The sequence below is a fragment of the Heterocephalus glaber genome, unplaced genomic scaffold (assembly GCF_053883595.1).
Source record: "Heterocephalus glaber isolate CG9 unplaced genomic scaffold, H.glaber_assembly_v1.0 deba00001760, whole genome shotgun sequence".
NCBI classification, from domain to species: domain Eukaryota; kingdom Metazoa; phylum Chordata; class Mammalia; order Rodentia; family Bathyergidae; genus Heterocephalus; species Heterocephalus glaber.
In genome coordinates, this window is record NW_028258457.1 from 987,597 (window position 1) to 997,935 (window position 10,339).

Below are 10,339 nucleotides of genomic sequence, written 5' to 3' on the forward strand. Positions count from 1 at the left end.
TAGGATTGGAACAGAAAATGAAGAAAGGGGAGACTGAGTCTTTCGATGCATAAAGCAATGGACTCTAGGGCCGGGGATTTAGCTCAGTGGTTCTGCTGCCTGCCTCGAAAGTGCAAGGATCCAAGTTTGATCCCCGGTACCAAAAAAAAAAAAAAAAAAAGCAATGTACTCTGTAGGTTTCTTTGCAATTCAAGTAGATTGACTCCAAAAACCAGGACGACCTCAGGTCTTTTTTGCCCCAGTGCTGAACCTAGGTCTCAAGTGCTTTGCCTGTGGGTCACTCCTCTAGCCACCCCACCCGGGGCTGTTTTCAAGTGACCTTTGTCTGACCACGAGGGTTCTAGGTTTTGCTATAAGAATATCCAGGGCACAGAGAGTCTTTGTCCCATCCCCCGCAAGGTAGGGTGAAAATGCAGAGATCTGCTTCTTTGGGAAAAATAGCCTTGTTGAGACAGTTGGAGAGACATGAACTTGATTGGACTGTTGGGACTTTAAGAACTTGCTGTTAGTTTTGTAAGCTCTGTTTGTGGTATTGTGTGCGTGTGTGTGTGTGTGTGTGTGTGTGTGTGTGTGTGTGTGTGAAGTCCCTGGCCAGGTTCAGTGGTGCATGCCTATCATCCCAGCACTCTGGGAGGCTGAGACAGAAACATTGCAAGCTCAAGCCCTTAAAAGAGACCCTGCCCCCTCAAAAAAGGACTGGGAATGGAGCTCAGTGCAAAGATCCCAGTATGGAAAAAGTCCTTATCTGCTAGGGATGTATACTGATGTGTTCATGGATGAGGTAATGTAACGCCTGGAACAGCTTTTTCCAAAAAAAAGGTACTTTATTTATGAAATTTATTAAATATAATCAAGGAATAAATGCAGATTTTCCAGGTGTGTGTATATGTGTGTAGTATGTCTGAACTGGCTGACGGTATGCTTAAAAACATATATAGATTTCAACAATAACGCTTTATTTGGAACTCTGAAGCCATTTGTGAATAGCTGCTCCAGTACTACTGGCCACTACGCAGAGAGCACCACCCACTGTCCACCAGGTAGGCACATCATTGAAGAAAATAATCTGAAGGATAAAAGCAAAGACCACATCCACTGCCTTCATTATTGCCACAGGTCCTGCTTTTTCTATTTGAACTGCTTTCGTGACAAGTATCTGACCCCCCAAACCCAAGAGCCTGATGAGTATGAGAAACAGCCTGTCCAGCCCACAGTAGGCAGACTCCATTCTCCTAGTATCAAGAGGATGATGATGCTTTCAGTGAGGCCAAGTATGACATAATACCACATGCTCAGAAAGTGTCCACAGATTTTCCCATTTTTCTTAGGATAACTAGAGTCATTGCAGCAAACACGGCATGTCCAATAGCTGCAAATGTTCCCTGAAGGTGGACTGAATGGCTTCCTTCCGTCCCTGAAGTGTTGGAACCAAACAAAAATGGTGGTCTCACGATAAGGATCACTCCAGTGATTGTGAACAAGGTGAAGAAAGCATCCCAAAGGCTATACTTTTCCTTGAGAAATATCCCAGCAAACAGAGACATAAACACTGGGCAGCTAAAGGAGGTAACTGTGACATCTGCGAGGGACGTTGTCTGGAAAGTATAGTATATAAGGATCATGGCAGTAGAACCAAGGACTCCTCTGAGAAGGAGGAAACGTCGTTGACCTTTTGGGCCTATAAACCCAGTTTTTCTGTCTATTAAGCAAGGGATAATAACTAGCATTTGGAACACACATCGAAATGCACTAATTTCTACAGCATGGACGTCTTGCACTTTTTTAACAAATAAAGAGGCCACTGAGAAAAGGAAAGCAGACAATAATGTGTAAAACAAGCCAAGTCCAGGACAGGGTGCTTTCTTCTTGGCTTCTGGCTCCGCGCGCGAGGCGCACGGCCAGGGAGGGCAGCGCCAACATTTGCCGCGGCTGGGGTCTCCAGTCGCCTGCGACTCTTCACCCACGCTCGAAGGCTCGAAGGGGCCGGGTCATTTAGTGACGATCCAGACTCCCCCTGATCGGAGGACTTCCCGGCGGACTCCCGGGCACTCTCCTGAGGCCCCATCTCGAGGCCAGCGTTCTCCCCGCAGCCAGTGCACCGTCCGTCTGGCGCCCGCAGCCGCTGCTCCGCTGCCTGCGAGGAACAGCTTTTTAAAAGAATCTCAAGAGGAAATAGGACAAGAGGACAAGGGGAAGGTACAAGGAAAAGAGTACAAGGAGCAGTACTAGAGGAATGGATGCAATCAAAATAGACATGTATGGAAATGCCACAGTGAGGCCAATGTTTTGTAAAGTGAATATGCACTGATAAAAACATATATTTGAAAAACTCTAGGACACAACTCAAATACCAATCAGTGAAACATCGATAAATAACACAGAGTACATTTATACGATGGAATATCATACAGCCAAGAAAAGTGGAAAAGTACTAATACCTACTACAATGTGGATAGACTTCACAAATTTCAACCTGAGTTAAAGACACCAGACATATAAGCTTCATACTGCATGATTCCATTCATATGAAATATTCAGTTCAGGTAAATCCCTGGAGACAGAAAGACTTTTAGTGGTTATAAGGGGCTGGAGAGAGGTGGATGTGTAAGAGGGGTGATTGCTAATGGGCATAGGGTTTCCTCTAGGGGTGATGAAAATGCTTTGAAACTAGAAAGTAGTGATGGTTGCACAACACTGTGACTATATTAAACACCACTGAATCATACACTTTGTTTGTTTGTTTCTTTTTTTTTTTGGTACCAGGGATCAAACTCAGGACTTTGTGCTTCCAAAGCAGGCGGCGGCACCACTGAGCTAAATCCTCAGCCCTAATGTTTATTCTATTTTTTTAATACACTTTAAAATGATGAGTTTCATGTTATGTGAATTTCACCTCCATTTAAAAAAAAAAAAAAAAAGCTTTCCTCAGAAAGGAGCAGGGAAGACAAGGACAAAGCAGAACAAGTTACTACCTGAAAATGCAGAGTGAGTCTGGCATGGGGGTTCACTGTGGCTTTTGTTGTGTTCCTTCCTGTCCTTTGTGTATGCCTGAAGGTTTCTCCTTTAAGGAGGTGGGAAGGTCAGGGGACAGGAAGGATGCAGGCCCTGCTGACGGGCTGGGATGGCCTCTCTGTGGTGAAGTCTAGCCCCTAATTCAGCAGCTTGGAGAGAGCATACAGAATGCAAAGTGACCAGAAGCAAAGGTCACTTATGTTTATCTTTCCTTTCCCCTTCCACCCCTGTAGAAGTAGTCGTGATATTTTGTAAATCTGACTACACGCCAATAAAAATTTATTTATAAAAACTAGTTCCAAGTTGGACCAGCCTCCAAGCTTAGTTTAGTGATCTATGGGCTATGTGAACGTTTATCATCGGCTCCATGTACAGTGCTTTCATAGATGCCAGGCTCTGACTCTTGTAAGCTGTGTGGCCCTGGGAAAGTCCCTTAAGCCCGTATCCCTTCCTATTTAAAACTAGGATAATAAAATTTGAGAAAGATTATTTTGAATATAAAATAAGACATGGCTACTAAAATGCATTGTGAAGTCAAAAATGCTATGCAATATAAGATGTTATTATTGTACAGGGAACCATAAATCTGTGCAATTAACATTGAATTTTCCTATTTTTAAATCACATGACTTGCATGAGTCACTTCAAGGGGGACATAAATAGCCATCCTAGTTTCCTTAAAAGTCTTTTTAAATGTCAAAAAGTCCCGCTTTTTCTTTTGTGCAAATGAGACCATCCTGAATCAGCCATCGTTTGAACCCTTGTGACGTTTGTGTCTGTGACCATGAAGAGACTGCACAGTTGGCCCCAATCACTCACGACTTCCTGTCTGCGTATCTTTGCCCTGTTCTCGTTGTGGGTGGCATGCACTGCCCACCCCTTGGCTTCGGACTTGGCCACATGACTTGTTTTCATCAGAAACACTGTGGGCAGAAATGGCAGTGAACCCATTCAAACCCCGGGCCTCCGAAGCAGCCTAGATTCCCACCTTCCCTCTTCCCCCTTTGCCCTCACCAGAACCAGAAGAAGGAAAAGAGCTATGCAGCAGAGTCACCCAGCTAAGCCCTACAGATCAGCCTGCCCCCACTGACTCGCAGGGGCATGGGGACAAATGACATTGCTTTAACCCACTGTGCCTAGACTGGCTTCTGTTGCAGCTGGGACAACACATTTCGGGTGTTACCTTGTCTGGACTAAGAATCGCCCAGATGGCTGGCGACACGTGTGGCTCTCCATGAACGTGACTACGGAGGAGATTCTAGCCTCGAATATCACACTCCAAAGTCCCCATTTGGGGAACTCAAAGACGCTGTGAGAGTTCATTCACTCTGCAGATTCCTGAGCTTTATGTAGCCAGAGAACACTTGACTTATGTCCAACCATGGGCTGGACACATCAAGTATGTACGTTATGTTGGCTTCTGCTCGGATCATCATCATCATCACCACCATTATCTCTGTGTGACTTTTCAGGGTCTACTTAACCACTCTGTACCTCAACTTCTTCATCTGCAAGATGCACATGATGGTGTCCACATTTACATCATAGGATTGGAGAAGGTAACACACATGTGTTAGTCACTGCTGCTGCTACTACTAATAGCATCCATCAGGGCCATGCAGAAACAGAGCACGCTCACCCACAGGAATTCCCAAGGTGTTTAATTCAGTTGGGTGTTACAAGAAATGTTACAACAACAGGGAGATATCACCTCCCCAGTCAGAGAGGGAAAAGAAGGGAAGTTATCAGAGTGAACACACAGAAAAAGAGTGCAGAGAGAACAGCCTGCAGGAGGTGTGGCCTCCAGCAGAAAGATGCACATGACTCAGGGCAACCAGAAGACAGGAAGCAGAGGAAATCATTTTCAATCGAAATTCTCAGGCTCATAGCAGCATGACTCCTCAGAGCTAGGTCTGGGAAGCAGCCCATATGTCCATCAACAGATGAATGGGTAAAGAAAATATGGTATTTATACACAATGGAGTACGACTCTGCTATATAGAAGGATAAACTGGAGGCATTTGTAGAAAAATAGAAGCACCTTAAGATGATAATGTTAAGTGAAATAAATCAGACACACAAGCATAAATATCATACGGCTTCTCTTACATGAGAAACCTAAAATATAAATAATTTAAAGAGCAAAGTAAAAGACAGATGATAGGAAATGGGGAGGTAGACTTTGTAGAGCTGGGAAGGAAATGGGGCATGGGAAAGTCAGGAGGGCAGGCAGGGAAAGAGAAGTAAAAATGATCAAGATGCAATATATTTATGTACCAATCCCCCAAGATAAATGCAATTATTATATTTTCCAAACATGGTGATAAAAATATTTTTTAAAAAGGAAAAGCAAAATTCTGCACCTCTGAGGTCACAGTAATAAACTCTTCAGCAGTTTGTTATTATTAAATTATAAATACGTAAACTCCCCTGTGAGCGCCTGCCCTGGCTAACCAGACTGAAAGTAAGAGCGCATCCAACCCTGGCTGCCGTCTTTGGGTTCAGCTGCCCAGGGCGTAGGGGGTGGGTGTGAAAATGGACCCCAGTCATTCTCCTTCCACCGGTTCTTGGTCACCATGGTCTCAGCAGTATTTTTTTTTTCTTTTTTTTTTTCCAGAACCAGGGATCAAACTCAGGACCTTGTGCTTGCAAGGCAGGCGGCAGGGCCACTGAGCTAAATCCTCTGCCTATCAGCAGTATTTTCTGAGTCACTGCAATTCAGGTCGCATTTTCTCAGGAGCCTGCTTGTGGCTTATTTGTTTCATTTTGTTTATTTTTCTTCTCTGCTACCAAAGGAAACAGAAAAAAAGAAAGAAAAAGGAAAATGGATTCTCCAGGAGAATTCCACCACCCAAATAAATCTTAAGGACAATTCCACCACACAGGTATGTGTATCTCTGGCGACATTTGCTTTTGAGACAGCCACCAGGAAAAGAGGGAATGTCACTCTACAGTTCCGTTCGCCCTATCACATTCCTCTTCCTCGCAGGCCATTGGCCAAATCTCTAAGCCCTGAGTGGTGACAGAGGTCTCTTCCCGAGAGTGACACGAAGCACACTAGGAAGTATGACACCCAGCCACCAAGGCACAGTGAGCACATTTCCCATTTTCCCAGGCAAGAAAATTCCTGCTTGTATATTAGGGGAGAGGAAAGGGTACTTAGGACAGAAAAACAAGAAAGAAGAAGTGGGATAGGGCTGGGGAGTGGCTCAGTGGTCTTCACTTGCTTAGCCTGTGGGAGGTCCTGGCTTCCATCCCCAGCACCAGAACCTTCCTCCTCACCTGTGTGAACCAATCATTTAAAACCAAAAGAGGCTGGAGCCGGGGATTTAGCTCAGTGGTTTCTGCCACCTGCTGCGCAAGCGCAAGGACCCGAGTTCAATCCTGGGTACCAAAAAAAAAAAAAGAGGCTGTAATCCCAGTACTTGGAAGGCTGAGGCAGGGGGATCTCATGACTTTGGTTCCTGTGCAGCTCACAGGGAAGGGTCTGCCTCAGGTCTTGGCCAAGGAAGGGTCTCGGACTGTCAATTGTGGCTCTGTGTTCACAGAGTGTTTTTCTTGGGCCGGGGATTTAGCTCAGTGGTTCCAGCGCCTGCCTCAAAAGCTCAAGGTTCTGAGTTCAATCTCCGGTACCAAAAACAAACAAACAAAAAAAACAGAATGTTTTTCTTGTGTGAAGGCCTGGTCCAAATTTCCCCTTAGTTTTCCTTTTGTTTTCAGTGCCGGGGATGGAACCTAGGGCTTTGCACATGCCAGGCAATGCTCTACCACTGAGCTGCAAGCCAGCCCAGATTTTCTCTTTCTAAGGACACCAATCATACTGCATCAGGGCCTGCAGTGGTTGGAATGGATATGTCCTCCCAAAATTCCTGTGTTCACACCTAAGACACAACTCAGTGGGAAGCAAAGCCAATCTTTGAGGAGGTGATGAAGTCGGAAGGGCTCTGACCTCATGGATGGGATTTGAACCCTTACAAAGGGCGGTAGGAAACTTCTGCCCTTTGCCCCTTCTGCCATGTCAGGGGGTAGGGATAGAGGTAGGATATCCCCCTTCCATGTCTTGGAAGCAGGGATAGAGACTTTCACTAGACACTGAATCGGCCGGCCCTTGACCTTGAACTTCCCAGGCTTCAGAACTGTGAGAAGTAAATTGCTGTCGTTTGTAAATTACTCAGTCTTGCTGGGTGTGGTGGCGCAAGCCTGTCATCCCAACACTCTAGGAGGCTGAGGCAGGAGGATCACAAGTTCAAGCCCAGCCTGGGCAACTTCATGACTGAGAGAGACACTGTCTGTAAAATTTTTTTTAAAAATTTAAAAGCTGGGAATGTAGCTCAGTGCAAAGGCCACAAATTGAAACCTTAGTGCCACAGAAAATAAAAGTTTTACCCAATTTCTGGTATTTTGTCATATCAGCCTGAATGGACTAAGGCCCACCCTAGTGACTTCATTTTAACCAATTACACCTAAAATAACCCCATTTCCAAATAAGATCACGTTCTGGAGTACTGTGAGTTAAGACTTGCACATACAAACTTTTGGGGACACAATTCAATCCGTAATGGTTACTTAACCTGGGTCTCAGTTTCCTGCCTATAAAATAGGCTAAGTCATGAACGGATGAATAATCTTGATGAAGTGATTATGAAATAGGGAAGCACTTTACAGTGTCTCCAAAAATGTCAGGCAGGGGCAGGGGTGCGGCTCAGTGGTGGGTGCTTGCCTAAATGTGCAGGGCCCCGAGTTCCATTGCCAGCACTGCAAGAAATAAGCTGGGTGAATGCACGATGTGTGAAGGAAGACTCCAGGTAGAGTCTGGCAGAAGCTGCTGTGGTGTGGACCTTGAACTTCCCCAGAAGGCCCCCAGGTGGCGCTGTGGGAGGAGGTGGCACTTCAAGAGGGCAAGGCCTAGCGGGAGGCTTCAGGTCTTAGCAGGACCTCGCTGGAAGGGGGTGGGAGGATCCCAGCCCCTCCTCCCCATTCTTTTTCCTTCCGGGTCATGAAGTGAACAGCTTTCCAATACCCACTGCCTCCTCCCATGATATACAACCTTGCTGGGGCCCAAGATAATGAGGCCATTCAATGCTGGGCTGAAACTTCCAAAACTGTGAGCCAAAATAACCTTTTTTTCTCTTTATGAGTTAATCACCTCAAGTATTTTGTTACAGTGACAGAAGGAGATGACACAGGGACATAAAGGAAAGTCCAACTCTAACTAACCAGGGATGCTAGATAACAGTCTTAATATATTTTCTGTGCCTATAGCAAAACACCTGACTTGGATAAATTTATATAATAAAAAAGAGGCTTATTTTGGCTCATAGGTCTGGAGACTGGGCAGACCAAAAGCAAGGGCCCAGCGCTGCGTCATAATGGCAGGAACAGAGCAACCAGGGACATATTTGAAAAGGCAAAGCCTGACAGAAGGCTTAAGGCAACCCACTAGCTGTAACTAATCCACTCCTCTTCTTCCTTCCTCAGCTCTCTAGCACTTGTTGAAAGATTATTATATCCTGGGAACCACCCCCAAAGCTTCCCGTGTAACAAGTAGGTACATTCTTGCCACAGCCTTTTTCAGCACCACTAATGTCTCCATTTCACAGATGTGAAAATAGAAGCGCAGAGAAGCTAAGTAAGTGAACTGAAGGTACACAGCAAGGCAGGGGCAAAATCAAAGTGTGCTTGTTCCTAATCCTTAAGTACAGATGGTTGCAACTTTTTCCACAAAAGACCAGACAGTAAACATTTTAGGGTTTGCAGCCCATGTGGGCTTGGGCTGTGGGCTGTATTAGCTGGCCCCTAATCATGTGATAACCTAAGAACTTTCAAAGTAAAGCTGACCAGAATCCCCCTGTGACCTCTATTGGATTTCCATCACAGCCCCAATTCCAGTAAGTTACAATGGGGACATTTACCAGGAACCAATCCAGGAACCAATCTGATTAGTGCACCATTCATAATTATTCAAATGAGCTGGGCTGTGGTTGTGGCTCAGTGGTAGAGTCCTTGCCTAGCACCTGCATGGCCCTGGGTCCCATCCCCAGCACTGCAAGAAATAATAATAAAATAATTATTAAAATGGTGTTTTAATGTCCGTATCTTTTGTTTTCTTTTTTTTTTCCATTTTAAACAAAAGGTTTATTTAAACAAGACACTTGACTTAAAGAGAAAACTATCTAGGATTCTTTTTCTTTTAAAGAGTAATTTACTCCTACATAAAGACAGATTGTCCTACATGTAACAGCTACAAATAAAAAAGTTTATAAAATTGTCCTTGGTTTTACAATGATAAATGAAAAACATTAAAATTCTCCAATCAAACAAGGTATGCAAGGATTTTTATGTTGTTCTCTTTTCTGTTAAAACAATGAGAGCAAAATAACTTACTGGAATATAAAGATAAGAGCTGATGAGCATGCCACTAATGGAGAGAGGGAATTATTTTCACACAAACAGTATCTCCCCATCCCATCTCCATCTGATGTCAATCAAAACATATTGTTGGCCATTTAGTAAAAAGAAAAAAAAAAGCAATATGCTTGTGCACATACACCAGATACTTTAGGTAAAATAAAGGAATGGGGAAGGGATAAATGAAAGAATAGAGAAAACTATACTGTAGTAGTCAGGATGTGGTGGAACCAAATTGCAGTTTTCTAATTGAGAATGTATTCTTGGTCTGTAAGCACAGAGTTCTGGAGTAGAGTTGTTGCAGCTACCCTTTTTAGTAGACACCTCCTGTCTGCTGCTGGAACACATCAGTTGTATCTTTGTCCTCCATGTCCAACTGTGCAGGTGTGTCTGTATCATTGATTGGCTCTCCATCAAATCGGAATCTGATCTGCCTCATTGATAAACCCTGTCATTCACAATAGGCTTCCATTAGTTTACTAAGTGGTGTATGCCTCTTAATCTTAAACTGCACCACAGAACCATTCTGCCCCGCCACCTTCAAATTAATATGATCATTGTCCTCAGTCTTGACTCCTTCCTTGGGCTTTTCATCGGCCATAATGAGTGCCCAAGTCTTCTCAGCTGCCACATCACAAAAGAGGTACCAGGTCCGCACTGAATGAGCACACAAGCAGCTCCAGGAGTGGCAGAAGGAGGCGCCAGCAGTGGCCGAGGGAGAGGGCGCATGCACCATATCTTTTTATTTTTAAAACTTCTGGGAAAGCCAGGCATTTTGCTGCATGCCTATAATCTCCACAGCTCAGAAGGCTGAGGCAGAAGGATTGTAAGTTGCATCCCACCTTGGGCAATGTAGCAAGACTGCCTCAAAATAATAAAAAGAACTGGAGATGTAGCTCAGTGTGAAGGGCCTGAGTTC

The 10,339-nt window shown here is 44.6% G+C and overlaps 2 pseudogenes; both read right to left on the minus strand.

Moving 5' to 3' along the window:
- Positions 1-953: 953 nt before the first annotated feature.
- LOC101699228 (solute carrier family 35 member G1 pseudogene) lies at positions 954-2,110 on the minus strand (annotated as a pseudogene).
- A 7,176-nt stretch (positions 2,111-9,286) lies between these two features.
- Positions 9,287-10,021, minus strand: LOC101696890 (small ubiquitin-related modifier 2 pseudogene; annotated as a pseudogene).
- Between the last annotated feature and the right edge of the window lie 318 nt (positions 10,022-10,339).